The sequence below is a fragment of the Armigeres subalbatus genome, chromosome 3, assembly GCF_024139115.2.
Source record: "Armigeres subalbatus isolate Guangzhou_Male chromosome 3, GZ_Asu_2, whole genome shotgun sequence".
Taxonomy (NCBI): Eukaryota; Metazoa; Arthropoda; class Insecta; order Diptera; family Culicidae; genus Armigeres; species Armigeres subalbatus.
The window spans coordinates 223,717,648-223,741,118 of NC_085141.1; the positions used below are offsets into that span (position 1 = coordinate 223,717,648).

Here is a 23,471-nt window from a genome sequence, read left to right on the forward strand (position 1 = left end):
GCTTCACGAAGGCTTCCGAGCATCTTGAAATGAGGCTTCCGAGCCTCTTGGAAGGAAGATTCCGAGCCTCTTGATAGGAGGCTTCCAAGCGTCTTAAAAGAAGGCTTCCAAGCCTCTTGAAAGGAGGCTTCCAAGCCTCTTGAAAGGAGGCTTCCAAGCCTCTTGAAAGGAGGCTTCCAAGCCTCTTGAAAGAAGGCTTCCAAGCCTCTTGAAAGGAGGCTTCCAAGCCCCTTGAAAGGAGGCTTCCAAGCCCCTTGAAAGGAGGCTTCCAAGCCTCTTGAAAGGAGGCTTCCAAGCACCTTGAAAGGAGGCTTCCAAGCCTCTTGAAATGAGGCTTCCGAGCCTCTTGAAAGCAGGATTCCGAGCCTTTTGAAAGGAGGCTTCCAAGCCTCTTGAAAGGAGGCTTCCAAGCCTCTTGAAAGGAGGCTTCCAAGCCTCTTGGAAGGAGGCTTCCGAGCCTCTTGGAAGGAGGCTTCCGAGCCTCTTGGAAGGAGGCTTCCGAGCCTCTTGGAAGGAGGCTTCCGAGCCTCTTGGAAGGAGGCCTGAGCCTCTTGGAAGGAGGCTTGAGCCTCTTGGAAGGAGGCTTCTGAGGCCTCTTGGAAGGAGGCTTCTGAGCCTCTTGGAAGGAGGCTTCCTGAGCCTCTTGGAAGGAGGCTTCTGAGCCTCTTGGAAGGAGGCTTCTGAGCCTCTTGGAAGGAGGCTTCTGAGCCTCTTGGAAGGAGGCTTCTGAGCCTCTTGGAAGGAGGCTTCTGAGCCTCTTGGAAGGAGGCTTGAGCCTCTTGGAAGGAGGCCTGAGCCTCTTGGAAGGAGGCTTCTGAGCCTCTTGGAAGGAGGCTCTGAGCCTCTTGGAAGGAGGCCTGAGCCTCTTGGAAGGAGGCTTCTGAGCCTCTTGGAAGGAGGCTTCTGAGCCTCTTGGAAGGAGGCTTCTGAGCCTCTTGGAAGGAGGCTTCTGAGCCTCTTGGAAGGAGGCTTCTGAGCCTCTTGGAAGGAGGCTTCTGAGCCTCTTGGAAGGAGGCCTGAACCTCTTGGAAGGAGGCTTCTGAGCCTCTTGGAAGGAGGCTTCTGAGCCTCTTGGAAGGAGGCTCTGAGCCTCTTGGAAGGAGGCCTGAGCCTCTTGGAAGGAGGCTTCTGAGCCTCTTGGAAGGAGGCTTCTGAGCCTCTTGGAAGGAGGCTTCTGAGCCTCTTGGAAGGAGGCTTCTGAGCCTCTTGGAAGGAGGCTTGAGCCTCTTGGAAGGAGGCTTCTGAGCCTCTTGGAAGGAGGCTTCTGAGCCTCTTGGAAGGAGGCTTCTGAGCCTCTTGGAAGGAGGCTTCGAGCCTCTTGAAGGAGGCCTGAGCCTCTTGGAAGGAGGCTTCTGAGCCTCTTGGAAGGAGGCTCTGAGCCTCTTGGAAGGAGGCTTGAGCCTCTTGGAAGGAGGCTTCTGAGCCTCTTGGAAGGAGGCTTGAGCCTCTTGGAAGGAGGCTTCCGAGCCTCTTGGAAGGAGGCCTGAGCCTCTTGGAAGGAGGCTTCTGAGCCTCTTGGAAGGAGGCTTCTGAGCCTCTTGAAGGAGGCTTCTGAGCCTCTTGGAAGGAGGCTTGAGCCTCTTGGAAGGAGGCTTCTGAGCCTCTTGGAAGGAGGCTTCTGAGCCTCTTGAAGGAGGCTTCTGAGCCTCTTGGAAGGAGGCTTCTGAGCCTCTTGGAAGGAGGCTTCTGAGCCTCTTGGAAGGAGGCTTCTGAGCCTCTTGGAAGGAGGCTTCTGAGCCTCTTGGAAGGAGGCCTGAGCCTCTTGGAAGGAGGTTTGAGCCTCTTGGAAGGAGGCTTCTGAGCCTCTTGGAAGGAGGCTTCTGAGCCTCTTGGAAGGAGGCTTCTGAGCCTCTTGGAAGGAGGCTTGAGCCTCTTGGAAGGAGGCTTCTGAGCCTCTTGGAAGGAGGCCTGAGCCTCTTGGAAGGAGGCTTCTGAGCCTCTTGGAAGGAGGCCTGAGCCTCTTGGAAGGAGGCTTCTGAGCCTCTTGGAAGGAGGCTTCTGAGCCTCTTGGTAGGAGGCTTCCTGAGCCTCTTGGAAGGAGGTTTCTGAGCCTCTTGGAAGGAGGTTTCTGAGCCTCTTGGAAGGAGGCTTGAGCCTCTTGGAAGGAGGCTTCCAGGCATCTTGGAAGGAGGCTTCTGAGCCTCTTGGAAGGAGGCTTCTGAGCCTCTTGGAAGGAGGCCTGAGCCTCTTGGAAGGAGGCCCTGAGCCTCTTGGAAGGAGGCTTCTGAGCCTCTTGGAAGGAGGCTTCTGAGCCTCTTGAAGGAGGCTTGAGGCCTCTTGGAAGGAGGCTCGAGCCTTTGGAAGGAGGCTTCTGAGCCTCTTGGAAGGAGGCTTCTGAGCCTCTTGGAAGGAGGCTTCTGAGCCTCTTGGAAGGAGGCTTCTGAGCCCCTTGGAAGGAGGCCTCTGAGCCCCTTGGAAGGAGGCTTCTGAGCCGCTTGGAAGGAGGCTTCTGAGCCTCTTGGGCGGAGGCTTCTGAGCCTCTTGCAACGAGGCTCCTGAGCCTCCTGGAAGGAGGCTTCTGAGCCTCTTGGAAGGAGGCTTCTGAGGCCCCTTGGAAGGAGGCTTCTGAGCCCTTAGAAGGAGGCTTGAGGCCTCTTGGAAGGAGGCTTGAGGCCTCGTGGAAGGAGGCTTCCGAGCCTCTTGGAAGGAGGCTTCCGAGCCTCTTGGAAGGAGGCTTCCGAGCCTCTTGGAGAAGGCTTCCGAGCCTCTTGGAAGGAGGCTTCCGAGCCTCTTGAAAGGAGGCTTCCGAGCATCTTGGAAAGGGCTTTCAAGCATCTGGGATGAAGCTACTAAGGTTCTTGAAGGGGGCATAAAAACCTCTTGAAAGGAGTATTTCGAGCCTCAAGGCTTCAAGAAGGCTTCCGAGCCTCTTGAAAGAAGGCTTCCGAGCCTCTTGAAATGAGGCTTCCGAGCCTCTTGAAATGAGGCTTCCGAGCCTCTTGAAAGGAGGCTTCCGAGCCTCTTGAAAGGAGGCTTCCGAGCCTCTTGAAAGGAGGCTTCCGAGCCTCTTGAAAGAAGGCTTCCGAGCCTCTTGGAAGGAGGCTTCCGAGCCTCTTGGAAGGAGGCTTCCGGGCCTCTTGAAAGGAGGCTTCCGGGCCTCTTGAAAGGAGGCTTCCGGGCCTCTTGAAAGGAGGCTTCCGAGCCTCTTGAAAGGAGGCTTCCGAGCCTCTTGGAAGGAGGCTTCCGGGACTCTTGAAAGGAGGCTTCCGGGCCTCTTGAAAGGAGGCTTCTGGCCTCTTGAAAGGAGGCTTCTGGGCCTCTTGAAAGGAGGCTTCTGGCCTCTTGAAAGGGGGCTTCCGGGGCTCTTGAAAGGAGGCTTCCGAGCCTCTTGAAAGGAGGCTTCTGAGCCTCTTGAAAAGGAGGCTTCTGAGCCTCTTGAAAAGGAGGCTTCTGAGCCTCTTGAAAAGGAGGCTTCTGAGCCTCTTGAAAAGGAGGCTTCTGAGCCTCTTGAAAAGGAGGCTTCCGAGCCTCTTGGAAGGAGGCTTCTGAGCCTCTTAGAAGGAGGCTTCCGGGCCTCTTGAAAGGAGGCTTGAGCCTCTTGAAAGGCGGCCTGAGCCTCTTGAAAGGCGGCTTCTGAGCCTCTTGAAAAGGAGGCTCTGAGCCTCTTGGAAGGAGGCTTCCGGGCCTCTTGAAAGGAGGCTTCGAGCCTCTTGGAAGGAGGCTTCGGGCCTCTTGAAAGGAGGCTTCCGGGCCTCTTGAAAGGAGGCTTCTGGCCTCTTGAAAGGAGGCTTCCGGGCCTCTTGAAAGGAGGCTTCTGAGCCTCTTGAAAGGAGGCTTTGAGCCTCTTGAAAGGAGGCTTCTGAGCCTCTTGAAAGGAGGCTTCTGAGCCTCTTGAAAGGAGGCTTCTGAGCCTCTTGAAAGGAGGCTTCTGAGCCTCTTGAATGGCGGCTTTCAGGCCTCTTGAAGGGAGGCTTTCAGGCTTCTTGAAAGGAGGCTTTCCGGCCTCTTGAAGGGAGGCTGAGGCCTCTTGAAGGGAGGCTTTCAGGCCTCTTGAAGGGAGGCTTTGAGCCTCTTGAAGGGAGGCTTGAGGCCTCTTGAAAGGAGGCTTCCGGGCCTCTTGAAAGGAGGCTTCCGGGCCTCTTGAAAGGAGGCTTCCGAGGTTCTTGAAAGAAGGCATAAAAGCCTCTTGAAAGGAGGCTTCCGAGCCTCTTAAAAGGTGGCTTCCAGTAGCCTCTCAGGCAGTTCAGACGGAAACTTTGTCGATTACAAGGTCGTAGATTGTAATTAGCACTCTACGGACACGAGATCTGGACGATGATCGTGGAGGACCAAAGCGCACTGGGAGTTTTCGAAAGGAATGTGCTGCGCACCATCTATGGTGGGATGCAGATGGAGGAGGCGAATAAACCACGAGTTGCATCAGCTGTTGGGAGAACCATCCATCGTTCACACCGCGAAAATCGGTAGCCAGAATGTCGGACAGTAATCCGGTGAAAATAGTTTTCGACAACGATCCGACGGGAACAAGAAGGCCAGGTGCACAGCGGGCAAGGTGGATCGATTAGATGGAGGACGATTTGCTGAACGACGTGCGACGTGCAGCCATGGACCGAGCTGAATGGAGAAGACTTTTATGTATTCACAGGTCACTCCAGCCTTAGTCTGGTAGTAAATAAAAATAAATTGTATAATTTGTACTTGCTTCCCCTTACTGTGAAGATGGGTGTGGCCAGGAGTAGTAATGCTCATGCTTTTGTGATTTTTGTCCTAGATTTAAATCAAGGATCACACCCATTGGTTGTTTGGGATTGGTTGGTTTCCTGTTTCTAAACTTTTTACCCATTATCGATCAAAAATAGTTAAAAATCAGTACTTTCAGGACAATACAAGGAAGCGTTGACTCTTCTTTGATCGAATCGTCTAATAAAATTGAAAATCCATCGAGAAACAACTAAGATATTAACGTTCAAAGTCTATCATATTTTCGAGACGGTATCCGATTTTCGCAATTGCAAAGTTTACGTCGATATAGAAAACACTGATGTTGTCCTCTAGTTCATAAAAATGACATGTAGGTGCGCTAGAATTCTAAAAATTTTGTGGGTGTGCTAGAAATGTTTTATCACTACAAACTCAAACGCTTCTAATATCACTTATATTTTTTTACCTTCTCCACCTAGGGACAATAAAAGATCATTTACTTATTTACTTGCTTTATCTTGATTCTTGACTTTTGACTTTAGATTTCTTCTTTCGGGATGATAGGGTGGTTATTCTGCATATTCAAATTTCTGAAGCAAATATACTACTTCCTAGTAAATTTTCATAACTAATTTTACATAAACAGTGCTGTCACTTATAAAAATGATAATAGTATACTAAACCTAGATCAAATTTGGAACCCCGTTAAACCGTTTGAAGCTGAACTAGTATCCTTTTTTTAAGCATCTTCATCTGCACGCTGTACGTTTTGCCAGGCACTCTGGAAGGCATTTTGTTGAAAAGCACCGCCTGCAATACATATCCCAAATGGGACTGCATGAGTTAAGGGCAGGGGGCAAAATGGCCTCACTCACAAAATCACTCATATACTCTTTTGTAGAACATATATGAACGAATATAACAATTCAATATTAGTTATCCATTATTGAGCTGTAATAGAAAAAAATGAGCAAAATCCTTTCATTTTCATTTAAATTGCGCGATTTGCGAATCATTCACCTCCCGTAAGATTATCGTTTAATCCAAAAAAGCAAACAACCATGCGTTAATCATTATTTTACTTACAGTCATTTTACACCGCCATTTGGGTGTTTTGTCCCAGGTCCATTTTTAAAACTTATTTAGCATTTAGTTTGAAAGTCAGTTGTTTTGAAAAGTAGATCATTGTGAAATGTAGCTAGTTTTGTAAGTTTTTGTTATCTACACGTTGAATTGGTTCGATATTCTTGTTCATTTTGGGGAACATATCGAAAAAGCTTATGGGGTGCATTTTGGACTGTTCTTCTTTATGTATTGTTTTGAGAGGATAAACGTATCACTAGCCGAATTTGTCACAATTTCATCGTTCCAATTGGACCTAGTGTTTTATAATTTTTGAATAACTTAAGTTCTTGTCAATTGAATATGGACTGGCTTTAGTAACGAAGTGTACAGAAGAAAATGTGTAACTGAAATCCACTCTTCCACTGCTGCCAGTTTCTACCAATTTCAACCAGAACCCCAAGTTCCAAATAAATTATTCCATCCTGACCTGGTGGGACGTGTGAGAGCCAATGAATAATAAACTACATCAATTATCTGCTTGGTCGGTAATTGTTATTAGTTTTCACGAACACCACACGGCGTATCAATCATTCATAAGGTGTGGGAGTGTTGCTGTACGATATGAACCGTGACGAAAAAGCTTACTTCTTTCTACTAGTTACTAGTTCGATGAATGGCATCGAAATAAATGTTTTGGAAAAAAGAGCAAAATGCTACTGAATGAACTCAGCGAACCGACCAACTTTGGGTGGAAGTGGCTCCTAGGTGGCGAGTAAGCAAGGATTTATAGCGAAGCGGAAATTGTTATTTACCGCGGCTCAAGGCAGCACCATAAGCGATTAAAATAAAATGCATGGTCAAGTATGAGAGTTATTAACTGCTGTTGCACAATGATTGCAATTTTTTTTTTTAAACCTATGAGATGCTGCGAACACTTTTATTTATACTGGCTCGTATTGCAATTCACCCTCTCCGTTTGCAAGGCCATCCACTTTCACAACCTGAATATAATAATCTTCCTCATATGGATCCCGGCTCAAGAGGAGCAAGAAACAATAAAACCGTCAGACAAATGTGGCACTTACACGCAATTTACCATCATTAATATAAAGAATCATCATCGGAATTTGGATAACTACAGTTTAATGTGCTCGCACTCCAGAGCGAGGATAAGCGTAGCATAAGAAAAACGTAAGATTTTTTTTTCACCCTCTGTCGATTGCACTTCCAGTTCACCTGTTTGTTCTTCTGGCCATATACGTTTCGTCATGCAACCCACCTCCAGATTGAATGATAGACGTAAGTCGCGTCTTTTTTTGGTGCATCAGAGGGTTTAGAACCTGAATCCAACATGAGATGAACATGAGTTGAAGCATTCAACTTAATTTAGATATAATTTTTAGACTATTTTCATTTATTTTCAAATGACTTCGTTTTTCCAAAAAGATCTATATCCCTACTGGAGATAGACCGGTTTTTCAATTGAGTTTTTTATAGAATTTTCACAATTACATATTAATTGAAAGCTTTACTATGCCTGCCATTGTATGAATGATAGGCAGCAAAAAAAATTCCATGAAGAATCAGAAATTTACAATAAAAAAAATAGGAAATTGGCAATAAGGAAATCATTAAATAAATATAGCATTAAATTAATATAAAATTTCCCAAAACAATTAAGAATTTTCAAAAAACAAAAATAGATTAGAACTTTTAAAAGGAAGAATTGCAATGATAAAAGACGAATTTTCCATAAAGAAATCAAAATGTTCCACGGAAAAAATGTATTTTTTTTATAAATAAATCAATATTAGCAATAAGCAACTACAAAATTCTGTACAAAATAAATATGTTTTTTGGGGGAGTTTCTATTTTAATCATGAATAATTTGTATCTTGTGTGGCATGCACAATGGGTATACTATGCGCAAGGAGCCGAAAATGTTTCCCTGGACCAGGACCGATTATCGAACGTCCCCGAATAGACAATTCTTCTATACGCCTTTGCTTGCAAGGCTAACTAAAGACAATCCAGTCGTTAGCTAAATAATGTCGACAATTGATGGTAACCGAGAAAAAACGTGCTGCACCCTATTAAACCGAAAAAAAAGTGGCAATCCTCCAAAAGACCATCTCACCGAAATGCTCCGAGAACGGGTTTCTGTTGGATGGAAATCGAGATGCCACTATTGTTGCCATCAGACAAAGGAAGCCTCGCCGGGCAGCGACCGGAATGAGGCTTATTGAAAAAGCCCAACTCATTGCCCCGGACTCCGGAGTTATCTGATCGGATCACATTCGCTTTCAATGGCATCGAAAAACGGAAGAGTAAATTAGGGATTCCTCGGCGATGAGTGCGAGGCACCATTATTTGCATCTTTCGGAGTGTGTTGTTGTTGTTATAGAGTTAAATATGGGGTGGCAAAGTGCACGGAATACACTTATTTCAGAGAGACCCCTATACTTAAAACAAGCCCGCTTTTACTCGATCTAACGTTATTAAAAAACGGGAATTGTGTGTGTCATTTTTCACCGAAAATCAACAACCCAAAGATATATAATTTTGTTTTAGGTAAGTATCAAACATGAATGATCCTAAGTGGTCTATTGTCATTGAGTTCTGGTAGGGCCACACAGCACAGTGGTGCGTTTGGCTAAAATCGTGAACTTTTTGTTTTACCACTTTAGGGTGTTATTTTTTGGCATCGATGTCTTCGGGAATAAATTTTAGAAAAATATGGCGCATCGAATGACGAAAAGTTGTAGATTTTTGCCACAGGTGGCGCTGCAAAATGTAACTTCTTTGTTGAACGATTTTTAAATATGGTGTCTTTGGCAAAGTTGTAGTGTAATTTATTATGAATTTTATTGCTGAAGACACCGAGTGTCCATCTATCATCGTTTTTGAAATACGGGCGTTTTATATGGACAGACCCTAAAATAACAATATTTAAAGATATTTTCGAAACTAACAGTTTCAGGTCAATAATGTTCTACAAAAATGTATATATAATCAAAATAGACAACTTTCTGGAAGATACCAGGGATGTTTTTTGCAAACATGACTTGTTATCGGCGATTTAAGGTCGAAAATAGTGATATTTGAAGACTTCATATGCAACAGAGGGGCAAATTGGGGCAAGGAAATCCCCACAGGATTTAAAATATCTGGTCTGTAGTTTCATATGCGTATAATTATGTCTGTCTCCACGTGTATCCAAACAAGTATTTCTAAATTTCATAAATCGACATTTTCAACTGATATTTATATAATAATTGAGATTTCACCACACTGCATACCACGCTGTTGAATGTTAATGTCAAAAGAAGTGCAGCGTGAAGCTATTTTTCTGTTCTCTTCATCCAATCATTTCACACAATGCAAATCTGACGTCATACGCTACTAGGGATGTCGTAAAATCCCGAATAATCGATTAGTAACTAATCGATTACTATTTATTCTTATTGAATCGATTCATCGCTGGGTAATAATCGATTTAAAATTAATCGATTATCACAACGATGAATCGATTAATTTGCGACATCACTGTGGCAAAAATTGGAACTACAACTTTTCGTCATTCGATGCGCCATATTTTTCTAAAATTTATTCCCGAAGACACCGATGCCAAAAAATAACACCCTAAAGTGGTAAAACAAAAAGTTCACGATTTTAGCCAAACGCACCACTGTGCACAGTGTTCAATTTCGTCGATTTCTCGATTAAAATTGAATTACTTTTAATTCCTTCTGTTTTGGACGTTTGGTGTCTTTTACAAAGTTTTTACACTCAAAAAACCAATCTCACAATTGTTGTATAAAATCTTGACATATACATCTTTTACCTTGGTAACTCCTTCCGGCGCAAAATGGCCCGGTTGGTTCAGGTGACATCTGAAAGTCCTAGCTTTGTGCTATAACTGACATGTGAAACATTTGGTAGACAAGAGTTGATGGGGTATCTTATTTTTTATCTATTGCGTTTATTTCATAGACTCAGGTGTGTTAACGGAGTCGCAACTCTTTATGATATTTACAACCTATATCATTATTATCAACAGAACAAAAAATATGAATATTACAGGTGACGTACGTGAATAAAATGACACAAAACCACATGACATAAACTGAATCGCATATTTTTCAATGTTAGATGATTTAAAATTACATGTCATGAAACCCAAACACAGCACCCGATGTGACGCACCTAACGGTCTGGCAGTCGATGCCTGATGCAGTGTAATACTTGTTCAGTGCAAATCGTGGAACATGCTTTACTTCGATCACCTCTCTTTCAAGAGACGAAGATAGCTGAGTGGTAACGTGTCGGGCTCTCACTCAGCGGGCTTATGTTCGGTCCTCGTTCTAATCCTTTAATTTTTTCGTCAATATAGTTGTGATGTAAAATTAAATTATCACCTAATTTTACGTCAAAAGTGACGCTCGAATATGTCGTTGTCACAGCACCTAAAATTACATGATTATTTTTAGGTGTGAACAGTTAGTAAGGGGAAAGGGGCATACATTAAGAAGTGTCCAATGGGCAGTCCTTTACAAAAGAATTTTTTAATTTTCTTTAACAAATTCTGCGAATTTCCTCCTGATATTTTTTTTCCGAAAAATCTTTTATAACCTTTTTTTCAAGAATTCTTTCAGGATTTATGTAGAAATTCATTCGGAAATTCCGTGGCAAAATTCTACCTTTGACGGAATTGCTGGAATATTTTCTTTTTGGAATTCCTTCGAGAATTCCTTTAAAAATTTCTCTCAAAATTGATTTAGGTATTCCTTTGGAAATTTCTTCTAGATAATCTTTGGAAATCCTTTTATGAAAGCCTTTGGAAAATCCGCCAGGTATTCCTTCAAAAATTCAGTCATGAGTTTTTTTTGTTCGGAATTCCGTTGAAAATGCTTTCATGAGATCTTCCCGTAACGCCTTCAGGAATTTCTTCGACATTTTTTTTAGGAATTCCTTAGGAAAGTCCTTTAAAAATACTATTTTAATCTTTAATAAAACTTCGTGAGTACTCCTAAAGTAATTTTGAAAAAGAAAATCCTTACGTAGTTGGGTATGAAGGAATCTGAAGGATTTTTTTGAAGAATAATCCAAAGAAATTTCTTGCGGACTTTTCTAAATTACTTCTGAAAAAAAAATCCTGGAGGAGTTCCCGAAAGATCCAATATTAAATTTAAAAAAAATCTATTGGAAGTCCTCCGGAATTTAATCAAATTGGCTTGAAATCTGTCTGTCGACGTAGGACTACGTCTTTGTTTTATATCTATTTATTTATTTATTTGCCGTCAATTAAATGTATTTTTTTTTATTGTCTTTATTATTGAGGTTTTCGGCCCTAGACCGGTTCACCTCATCAATCAAATGTAGAACAATTATGCTTAGTACAATAAATACTTATTATCTAGTCTATATGTAGTTCAGTCATTATCTAACTTATCTAGAGAAGAACACTTTTCTTAGATCGGTTTAACTCATCGTTACATCAATTGTTTCACAATGTGCATTATAACACATTACAGACATCATTCTATTTATTGGGCCATTTCTGCCATAGTTTGTTCTTTGATTATTGATATAAAATAGACTTCTATTTCTAAGTGGACGGATCCATTTCCCGTAACACGGTAGATCACTTTGACGTAGTGTGTTGCGGTGTAAGATCTACCAAACAGAGCCCTAGCTTAATCCATTTTTCTAGCTAGGGCAATAAGTTGTGGTAATTAAGGATTCATCGTATTTAGTCCCCGCTACCAACAGCAGTCTCAGAAATAAAACATAATTAATGTTACCTTGCAGACAGTTGAAAGACTCGAATTCCTCTTGTTTGAGGCTAAACTGTATGCAGCGGAAACAACTTTTCAAGCAATTAGTTAAAAAACCTCGGTACCCGGTCCTAGGCTGAACTGATTGCTGGAAAAATCGAGTTAGGGGTTTAAATACGTACTAACTCTTCATGAACTGGTGAAAAATGGTAGTGAGAGGAACACACGGAAGTTCTTATTACTGAACAAATTCTCTTGCTTGAAATGGTCTTGTAGACAGAGCTAAATCCCGGGTTTCAAGAGTTTCACTGGTGATATTCTAGAAGCAAGACTAGGAGTGGCTAGGGCTCCGATGCATGGCCAAAAACAGTATTACTGTTCTGTTTTCTCAAGCAAGGATTGATTTCCTATTGATAAGGGGCGCGCCTTCAATGGGATTGCTCCCTATGAAGGGTCTAAATAGCGAGACCATGTCATGGTGGTCTGGAGAAAACAAAACAACAACTGTATCGAAACCGATACTGCATTGCTTCTCAATAGCACTGGAGTAATTCGACATGCACTTAAACACTAAGGATACGGGTAACGCTACAATAGATCTAATAATTGGACGCAGTGGCACACCCGAACAGGAAAAAAAAGTGGACGGATAGGAGCGTAAAAATTAATTTTTGCCAAAATTTCACTACTATCCCCTCTTTGAGCTATAATATCGTTTTTGAAAGCTATCATTGAGAATTCCCTGCGTTTTTTGAGTTCTTCTAGGTTAATTAATGAACACCGTGATTCATAAGGAGGCAATGGTAGTGACGTCCACCCTAGTTTTCGAAGCGCAAAGAGTAAAAACTGTTTTTGAACTGATTCTATGCGGTTCACATGTGTTTCTTGATACGGAGCCCAGACTACACTGCAGTATTCTAAATGAGGCCTAACATGTGCAACGTACAAAGTTTTGATTGTGTAAGGATCATTAAAATTATAACTGAATCTTTTGATAAAACTAAGCATGTTGCTTGCTTTATAAATAATATGATTGTAGTGATCTATGAACGATAATTTAGAGTTCATAATGATACCTAAATCTCTAATTAGATTGCGTCTTTCAACTGTTTTCTGGCCTATGTATATTTTCTCTTTTGCCGTATTGATCTTTCTTGTAAACGAGATTGAATTGCACTTTTTTACATTCAGTTGTAACAGATTTTTCTTACACCATTTATAAAAATCGTTGATTTCATTTTGAAACACTACTAGATCAGATTGCTTACGTATTTCCAAAAAGAGTTTCATGTCATCTGCGTAAATTGAAACATTCAGGTAATTCAAAACATGATCTACATCGTTGACGAATAAGATGAATAACAATGGACCAAGGTGGGACCCTTGTGGTACTCCAGATGTAACCTTAACTTGTTTTGACAAACATCCATCAAATCTTACTCTTTGGGTTCTGCCAGTCAAATATGATTCAATCCATTTTATTAACCTGGGATTAAGGCCTAGCTTGGATAATTTAAAAAGTAAGAGAGGAATATCAACTCTGTCAAACGCCTTACTGAAATCTGTATATATAGTTTCAACATAATTTCCTCTATCTAAAGCGTTTATCGAAAATGATACAAATTGCAGCAGGTTAGTCGTTGTTGACCTTCCTTTAACAAAACCGTGCTGGTTACCGGTAATCAAACCTTTAACTTGTGTGAAGATTTTATTATTAATAATGGATTCAAATAACTTAGGAATGCAAGCGTATTGTGTTCCAGAGATGAATTAAATAACCAGAATAAAGGTTTGACAAACTCATTTGGAAGCGATTTAAACAGTATAGGTGGTAAGCGGTCAGGGCCAGCACCCTTCGAAGAGTTTAAAGATTTGAGGGCATGTAGGATTTCGATTGGAGATATGTTATCGACTGCGACATCATTTGCGAACTCAGGAAAGTAATAGAAATAAGAGTAATCACGGTAACAGTCATCATGTGTTGTGTAAATGTCTTGAAAAAACTCAGCAAATAAGTTACTGACTTCAAATGAATTATTTCCAATCTTCTTGACAAGTTGCATTTTTGTTGGAAAACTACTGAAAAACTCGGATATAGCTGCAAAAGAATTTTGGGTCTGATTTAATATCCCGTTCAATCTTATTAGTGTAATCATCATGCGCCTTTTTTATTTCTAAATTTTAATATGCTAAATTTGAATCGCTCCTATTATTCTTATACGCTTTTTATGCGCTTTTTGTTTTCTATTTTTGAGATTGATTATATTCCTATAGTACCATGCTGGAATCTAATTTTTATTTTTTTTGTTTTGCTTCATAGGTACTGCCATTATTAATACATCGCTTAATGTTTGATAGAATACATTTACGGCTTGGTCAGGATTCAGGTTACCGATAAGGTTTTGCCAATCGATACAGTTCAAGTTATTTTTTATAAGCTCGTAGTTTACATTTCTAAAATCGAGATAGAGTTCGGATAAAATGTCATCGAATGTCCTAGATGTATATTAGTAAAAAGTAGGTCTAGGTAACAATTGTTATGATTTTTGACATGATTCACTTGATGCAATCCAATGTATGAACTTTTGTCGAAGAGAGTTTGAAGTGTTTCATTATCTCCTACTATATTGTAACAATATATCTCCGATTGTTACAATTGGTACCAAAAACTGGTCATTTTCGTCATCAACAATAAAATTGGCTGCTCGCTGATTGAAATCACCATATATGTGGACGTTTGTTTCGGGATTAAATTTAGATATAATTTCTTCAGCAATAGTGAAAAAATCTCATATGACTCTTTTATGAGACCGTCACGAAAATATGATAGGTTGTGAGTCTCCAAAGTCGATCATTTTTCAAAGGAATTTCTTGCATCATAATTTTGTCATCAATCGTTTGATAATTCATCTAATATTAAAAATCCCCATTGATACCTAATAATTTTCAGTAATAAACTATTGATTTGTGCTCTATTCTCAAACACAATTTTTACAACAGGTAGTCAATTATCGCAAGATTTCACTCTTTTTCTATCAGTTTATATGAATCCATTCGGTTTATTTATGGCATAGGTTCAATTACGGGATCTGGTAGGGGAAACCGCCAAATGTAGAACGGCTAATTCGCCTATTACCTATTGTCGCCTATTGTTGAACTCCCATAAGAAATGCACGTACGTTCAACAATAGGCGAAGAAATTAGCCGTTCAACATTTGGCAAATTACCCTAGTTACGGGGTGCGTGACGAATTTTTGCAATAATTTAAAAATTGAGCAAATTTACACCACTTCTAAATATTCAGTGTTTCTACATTTATCTGAATTTTTTACTTCAACCAAAGAAAAAAACCTATTTGTAATTTTCTGCAAAATATTCATTGCTGCTAAATTTTACTCTTACCCTGAATTTAACAGCTTTTCTCGATTGCCCAATGTCAATGACCGAAAATCACTGTTTACCTAATAGAAAAACTGACATCAATTCTTTTTTGTTTCTTTATAATAAACTTTCGTTTTCTGTGATTGGCCTTAGGACCTTTTATCTTTGTCTAATAGTCTGCTTTGGACAATTCAAATATGTTTAGCTACATTTATTTAGCTACCTCGCCGACAGATTGTTGTGAATTTGTTTTCTTATTTTGATCTTCGTGATCTGTTACTTATTTTTATTTCAGTTTGCTTGATTTCTAATTTATATGAACTGCTAGTAAATTCATTTCCTATTCTGTTACCGCAAACCAACTTCAAAATCAGATTTCAATTTGCTCTCATTGGCAGCAGAAACAGTTTTCATTGATTTCTCAGTAAGATGTTTCTGCTGTAAATTTTGTTGTTTTAACCCTTAAAATGACTAAACGATTGATTGTTTTTCGGCGAGTAACGACAACAACAATGATTTTCCAGACTGTCTGAACGTTCCCCTGATGAAGGCCACAAAAACTTGCCGAAACATTGGGACAGATCTTAAACGGTTGTTCTAAAAATACCCAGACTGAAAAGCCGAAACCTCGCAAATAGTTTAACATAAGCAGTCGAACTCTAAATCTATTATATATTTATTAATAATATGTGTGATTTTTAGTTGCCGCAGGAGATGGTCGAAGGCCAGTGAATTGACCGCACAGTTTGGAAAATCATCGTTGTTGTCTTTACTCGCCGAAAAGCAATCGATGAAAAGTCCATACAATCTATTGTCGAATTCGTTTTTAAACCTGGGTCAGTGCCAACCCGAACCCAGAATAAAAAAACATTTTCAGGTCCATCTGTCATTGGATATGTTGGTGTGCGTAGCATCGTGTTTGGTTTGATTTGAAACATATGATCCAGGACATCCAGTGCACTAGCAGTGCGTTGGCCTCAGATCATGATAAATAAAAATGTTCAAGTGCGCGAACTGTTTTTGCGGATAATGGAATTTACTTTTGGGCGGCGGATATATGTATTTAATTATTTATGTTCTATAATACTGTGCACAATTTTATACAAGAATTCCGTATAGAACTCATGTAAAGGAGATTTTCTATTCTACAAAAATTCATCTAATAAATCATATTGATATTCCAATCACTATTTCTGCAAAAGTTTTTTTTTTGAAAACACTCATAAGTATGTAATAAAAATTCTACAGGATACGCTATTTTTTTCCTCGCCACATCTCCTGATAAAGGTAGCCTCACACCTCGGGAATATTTTCCGCCGAATTTTCAATGGGACAGGGATTTTGATTTTCCGTGCTCAAATCCTGAAAACATATGTAAAAATACAGGGGGGAAATCCAAGGACCAAATTCCCGAGCTGTGAAGCTACCTTAATGCTAGGATTTCCTTCTGAAATCCCTTATCTTGCAATAGTCCAACATAGAAAACATAACAACGTTTTGCGCCGGAAGTTCCCTCAGGAATTCCTCCGCAGGTTTCATCTCTACATGTTCCTTGAGGAAATCTTACGAAAGTTCCTTGTGGATTTTTTCCGGAAGTTCCATGAAGGATTCCTCAGAAAGTTCCTTGAAGGATTCTTCCGAAGGTTTCTTCAGGATTTCCTCCGAAAGTTCCTTCAGGATTGTCTCCAGAAGTTCCTTCGGGATTTCCTCCGGAAGTTCCTCCAGGAATTCCTCATAAGTTCCTCCGGAAGCTCCACCAGGAACTCCTCCGGAAGTTCCTTCAGGAATTCATCCGAAAGTTCATTAGGAATTCCTCCACTAATTCATCCAGAAATTTCTTCGAAAAACTTCCTGCTTCCTGGAGGAGCTTCCGTAAGAAGTTCTGTTTTATCTTCCGGTGAAACTCGTGAAGGACTTCCGGGGGAATTCCTGGAGGATTTTGCGGAAGATTTCTTGGAAGAACTTCCGGCAGAACTCCTCCAAGAACTTCCAGAAGAGCTCCTTCCCTTCCAGAGGAATTTCTCAAGGAACTTCCGGAGGAATTCTTCAAGGAACTTCCGGAGAAATTCCTTAAAGACTTTACGGAGGAATTCCTCAATAAACTTCTAGAGGAGTTTCTAAAGGATCTTCCGGAGGAATCCCTCAAGGAACTTCCGGGGGAATTCCTTAAAGACTTTCCGGAGGAATTCCTCAATAAACTTCCAGAGGAGTTCCTAAAGGATCTTCCAGAGGAATCCCTCATAGAACTTCCGGAGGAATTCCTCAAGGAACAGCACGTGCCACATCTGCTTGTTTATAATAAATTACACGCAATAAAATCCGAATTTTAAATCTAATGTAAAATCTGTGCTGCTATACGCAAGTGAAACATGGTGTGTATCAGTGGAGAACACTCAACGGTTGCAGGTGTTTTATCAACAGATGCCTGCGGTACACAATTCGTTCCTGGTGGCCTCACAACTGGATATCAGCAAGGCCATAACGAAGGTTTTGTAGTTAAACCTTTTTTGTCTGTGAATGTGTGTAACTAGATTCAGTTGGTGTACGGTTGATAGACAGCATCGAAAATTAAATTGTTCCATGTGCAAGATATTGAGATGTTGGAACGACAGCTTTTGGAGGGAAAGGCTTTTGGATGGAGATGACTTTCGCTGAGTTTCAGGACGATGGAAAGTAGCTGAGTCGCAGACACTGGTTTAAGACCAGAGGGAAAAATGCTCGAAATACTGGTGTCTTAGTGTTTTTAGGGGTCAAGGTGTTGTCAGCCATTAGTGCCGTAGAGGCAATGTTGTCTGATGGAATCGAAGGTGGAACTGGCCCCGGAATTAATTTTAATATTTTTGGACAATTAAGTTGGGTCGTTGCTAACTTGTTAAGCCGTTGGCAACCGGGCCGCTGAAATTATTTTCTTGATGGAACTGTCGGTCTTACATCTGGCGTTTCTTGATGCGTCTGGTAGTCGATGTTGGCGTCAGCACACTGTCGAAACCTCTGCCAATCCACTCACCGAGCGACGCTATAGTCTGTAGTGGCCTTCCCCAAAGTCGATGTTTACGCCCCGATTTCCTTGAATGCTGTCCCAGGTTTGATGCTAGGCATTCAGGTCGTCAGCGTTGATGTACTGATCCTGTCGTTAAGTCACTTCGACAATGTCTCTCCGAAGGCTTGCCGATGAATTATCGCAGGCTTTGGCTTGAGTTGGGCAGTAATCCGCGATGTGCGTGATGATATGATCAGAAGTGGTAAATTCGGCACAGATGGCCTCGATGACTAGGTATCGCTGGTCGCGATATGTCCTCTCCTTGTCGTGACGAGTTATTTTGTGAACCAACCAGTGGTCATTGAGCTCTTCGATGGGATCCACTTTCTTCATGTCGTGGAGCCCTTGCAGAAAAGCCAAATCAGCCATCTTGGAAACCACGTGCTTTTTTCAGTGATTTCTCAAGGGCATGAGCTGGGAGAACCATAACACGCATCGGGGTGAAACATTGGCATATCATTTGCTTATGCTGAACAATCGACTTTATATTAGCGCTGTACACCTTCGGAAATAAGAGAAGAAAAACATGTGGTGAATTTGAAACTCACCACGGGCTTAATTGTATAATCACCTTGAGCGGCTTTGTGATGACAAACAGACATAACACATGGAATATTTCCCGATAAAATTCATCGTCGCGCGAACACTAACGACATCTGTTGTTTACGTCGACTTAGGCAAATCACGAACCAGGTGGCGGTAGTGAGCAAACGTCAAACTCGAGCAAAACCGATTGGTGCGCCGCGGTCGGTCAATTGGCCAACTAATGATTATTTGAATTGACCGATAAATCAGTGAACGATGGAAGAATCTCGAGTGTTATGTCTGTTTGTCTGTGCTCTAACCTTCATCTACTCAGTGACTGAGTAAAATTGTATTGCCGTCTCTTTTCTTCCCAAGGAAATTTTTATCAATTTCCATCAAAAGCAGGACTACTCATAGTTTGATTAGGTGAAAGTTAGCGTGTATAATACTCGTGCCGAATCTGTGTCAAAAGGTCGAAGGTCAAAAGGTCGAAGGTCATAAGGTCGAAGGAAAAAAGATCGAAAGGACAAAAGGTCGAAAGGGCAAAAGTATGAAAGGACAAAAGGTCGAAAGGACAAAAGGTCGAAAGGACAAAAGGTCGAAAAGACAAAATGTCGAGAGGACAAAAGGTCGAAAGGACAAAAGGTCGAAAGGACAAATGGTCGAAAAGACAAAATATCGAAAGGATAAAAGGTCGAAGGGACAGAAGATCGAAAGAACAAAAGGTCGAAAGGACAAAAGATCGAAAGGACAAAAGGTCGAAAGGACAAAAGGTCGAAAGGACAAAAGGTCGAAAGGACAAAAGGTCGAAAGGATAAAAATGATTAAAATTGGGCTCCGTTCCACTTTTTATTTCGAAATTTTGCGTTCTCAATTTTGAGAAAAATCAACATATTTTTACCATATAAATTTAAGAAAAATGTGTATCTTAATGTAATATTTTAGCACATAAAATACTAAAAAATATTAGTTTAAAATACCTACGATTCAAAATCTTCTTGTATTTTTTATATTGAGCTAACAATACCCAAAATCAGATGTAAGACAGCGAAAATACGGCCAAAAACTTTTGCCTATATTTTTCGAGGGTGAACCATTTTGGCCGGGAGTGTATTTGTATATTAGTTGCATTTTGAAAGTGTATCCGAACTTGATCACGGCGTAATGTCATATTCCTCGCTTTTCCCATTATGCCTGAATTGGCATGTCATGCATTTCTCTCAATCTAGAAAGCTTTCAACATGAATAAATGAAGCATAAAGGGCTTCCTCCATAACCTGCAGTGCGCCACTTACTGGGGCCGGAGGACGGGTCTATCTCCTTTTAGGCACGCTTTGTTAGGTCTTGTTTTACTTCAGTCTCTGCACTCATATTCCGATGACGACAACTCGGTATATGCCCCACGCTCAGACCTGTAGCTAATTGCGGTGCCCACAATCGCCACCAGTCATCATTCGCCGAACTGAGACTGACTTACTACTAGCTCAGTGGTTTTCTTTTCGGGGGAGGAGCAGGATAATGATCGTTTTGACGGTGCTTGATTTCGAATGCGGATCCAACCAAAGGCGCGCACGAGTGTGGCGAATTGAGGAAGCCAGATTTTCTGATAGACGAGAGGCACACGAGTTCCGTGGATTGATGGATTTTCAGTATGATCGCCGTTGGTTAGTTGCTGGAAGCAGGCACGTGCTGAGCCTTTGATTGATGTCACGGTCCATGGGCTTCGGGCGCCTTGAAGCTTGTAATTGGATAGGGATAAAATGTGAGCAATTGGTAAGGTCTTTGCTATTAGATAATACGCTGACGATCATGGTGCTTATTTGATGTCATAGCAATATAGGATTGCATAGAAAGTATCAAAAAAATCACTACCACCCGTGATTTCCACAATTTAGATACATTATCGCTTGGTCATTGCAAAACAAATTCACAGGAAAGCTTAACTGAAGTTCATAAATCAAGTATTTAAAATGTCTTTTTTACTATTGCAAAACGTTTAGTTTAAATTGCTTTTCTCATAGGTATTTGTGTATGTCGATAAACTCTTTTTTTTTTTTTTTTTTTTTTTTTTTAGAGACTCTTTAAAATTTTTTTCGAGTCTGTCAAGAGTTTACAGAGTTTATTGACACTGCTTAAATTACTACGTTGTATGACATCGTTCGTTTTCTCCTTGAGAGTTATTGCAGGGATTTCATCTTCATCAAGGTGTTTCCATCTTCTTCTTCAAGGTTTCACTTTGGGGTCAAATCGCGTCGATCAGCGATATTTCTTGAAAGAACTCCAGTACTCTTTTTGCTTGACTGTTGTCGTCGGCTAATGCTTCCCTCATGTTTGGTTGGAGTCCGATTTTCTTTCTTGCGTCGTCGTATCCAGGGCACTGAACGATAATGTGTTTAATGGTGAGTGGGTGGTTACATTTTACGCACTTTGGTGGGTCTTCCTTTTCCAGTAAGTATGCATGTGTTAGCCGGGTGTGGCCTATTCGTAGTCTGCTGAGTATGACATCTTCTTTACGATTTCCTGTTAGCGCCTCTTTGAATGGTTTGGTAGTGTTTTTATCTCTCTAAGTTTGTTGTGGGATGTTGAATTCCATTCGGATTCCCATTTTTAGTCATACTATTTTTAATGATGGTTTTTATTTCGCGGTGATCAACTGTTTTCCGCGTAATTGTGCTCATCTCTAGCGCACTCTTTGCTTCTTTGTCCGCTTTCTCATTTCCTGGGATGCCTATGTGACTAGGGACCCACATGAATGTTACCGATGTACCTTTCTTCCCTATGTTGGTGTACAGATGAACTATCTCGTCTTTCAAGCTGGTTCTGATTTTCTTCTTTTCTAGTGATGTGACAACACTTAAAGAATCGGTGCAAATAATATATGCGCCTACTCTTTCCTGGTTTGAAATCCAGTTTAGGGCCTCTATTATTGCAAGGCTCTCCACACTATAAATACTGAGTAGACTATGGGTTCGCTTGCGTATGATTCCTTCGTCGGTTACTATGCTGTATCCCGTTTTAGAGTCGTTTTTTGATCCGTCCGTGTATATCAGCTTGCAGAACTTATATTTGGTGTGGATTCTTTCAGCAAACAGTTTTTTAAGTTCATTTGGGTTTTTCCCGTTTCTACTAGCCGACATCATTGTTTTGTCTATTAGAATGTCTTTTCTTATCCATGGCGGAGTTTTTGGTATATTTAGGGATTTGCTTGGTGGTAGAGGAATTCCAATATTTTCGATAATATTCTTGCTTCTTGTTCTGATATTGTTTGGCTCTGATGCTGGGCCTTGGGCCCACAATTCTCCTGAGCTGTTGTTATTCTCTTCGTCTGTTGCACTATTTGTTAAAGCCTGTTCATTGTTTGTTTGCTTTGTTGCGAAGATAGCGAGTCTTTGACTGAAAAACTTCTAAGACTTGGTATACCTGATTCGGCTTGTAGGCTTTCTATTGGGCTGGTTTGAAAAGCTCCTGTTATTATTCGCAGTCCTTGGTTATGTATGCTCTCTAGCTGCTTCATTGTAGATTCACAGGTTGAGGAGATGATTGGCGCGCCGTACAGCATTTTCTCTAGTACAGCTGATTTGTATATTTTTGATAAAGTTTGCCGGTCTGCACCCCATTGTTTGGTGGTTGTGCAACGTAAAAACTGTATTCTTTGCTGGCATGCTGCCTTTATTTCTTCGATGTGTATTTTGAATGTTAGGTGTTGGTCTAGTGTTACTCCAAGATATTTATGACTGAGCTTGTACGGTATTATGTCGTTGTTAATTTTAAGGTTTACGTTGGCTTGTTTGTTTGATCTCGCTTTTTGAATACTACGGTTGCACATTTTCGGCTGAGATCTTGAATCCAGTGTGGGTTTCCCAAGCTTCAATTTTTTCAAAGCAAGTTGCAGGTTTTTAGCTATTTTCTTCTGGTTACTGTCGCTGGAGATCAAAGCTACGTCATCTGCATAAAGTAAGACTTGGACGTTTGGTGGTAGGTCTGAGCATATGGTGTCTATAGCTATCAAGAACAGGGTCACGCTTATAACTGATCCTTGACACAAACCATTTTCCATTAGCGTGTCGCGGGAGTATGTGCCGTTTACCTTAACTTTGAAGCTCCTTTTCATCAGCATTTGTTGAAGATATTTGATGAGGTTTCCTCCTATTTTCCATTCGCTGATTCTATTCAGAACTAATCTGCGCCAGGTTGTGTCGTAGGCTTTTTTAATATCCAGAAAAACTGCTTGTGTTAGCCGTTTTTATGCATTGCTTCTCTCACGATGTTGTCAAAATGGCCCAGATAATCGGTAGTAGATCTACCTTTCCTAAAGGCATACTGGTGTTGATTGATTAGATTTTTCTTCTAAGATGAACATTAGCCTGTTGTTGATCATTCTTTCCATGATCTTTCCAAGACAACTGTTTAGGTAAATAGGTCTATAGTTTCCAGGGTTGTTTCTTTCCCCTTTTCCTTTGTAAATAGGTACTACGAATGATTTGGTCCAACTAACTGGATACATGGATTCATTCCACAACCAGTTGTATGTTTTCAGCAAGAGGTTCTTATATTCTACTGGCAAATGAGTGATCATGGCGTAGTGTATGTTGTCTGGACCAGGAGATGACCCTTTTAATCCTTCCATTGCCTCTGCTAGTTCGTTTTTGGAGAATGGTGCGTTGTACTCTGCTGTATCCTCATTTCTTATTTCGAGAGGTGTTTGCTCGATCCTGTTCTTCAATGGTATAAAGTTTTGATTGTACTCTTTATCGCTTGATATTTTTCCAAAGTGGTCGGCTAGGCTGTTTGCTATTTCAATGTTTGTGTTCATGCGTTGGCCGTTAAAGTTGATTTCTCTGATAGCTGATGATTGGTATTTTCCTGAATTTTCCTAAAATTGCTCCACATCTCTTTGGCCGGAGTATGAACGTTGAATTTGCTGACGAATTCTTTCCAAGAGCTAGTTTTTGCTTCTGTGATGATTTTTGTGCTCTGTCATTGGCGTCTTGATATTCGTATATTAGTTGCGGGCTTGGAGGTTTGTTCTTGTTATTTTTAAG

General features: G+C 41.0%; 1 protein-coding gene across 4 annotated transcripts in view; it reads left to right on the plus strand.

Annotated features, from left to right (window-relative positions):
- Positions 1–23,471, plus strand: part of LOC134220273 (disco-interacting protein 2) — a 571,865-nt gene that overhangs the window by 190,666 nt on the left and 357,728 nt on the right. The window lies entirely within an intron of this gene.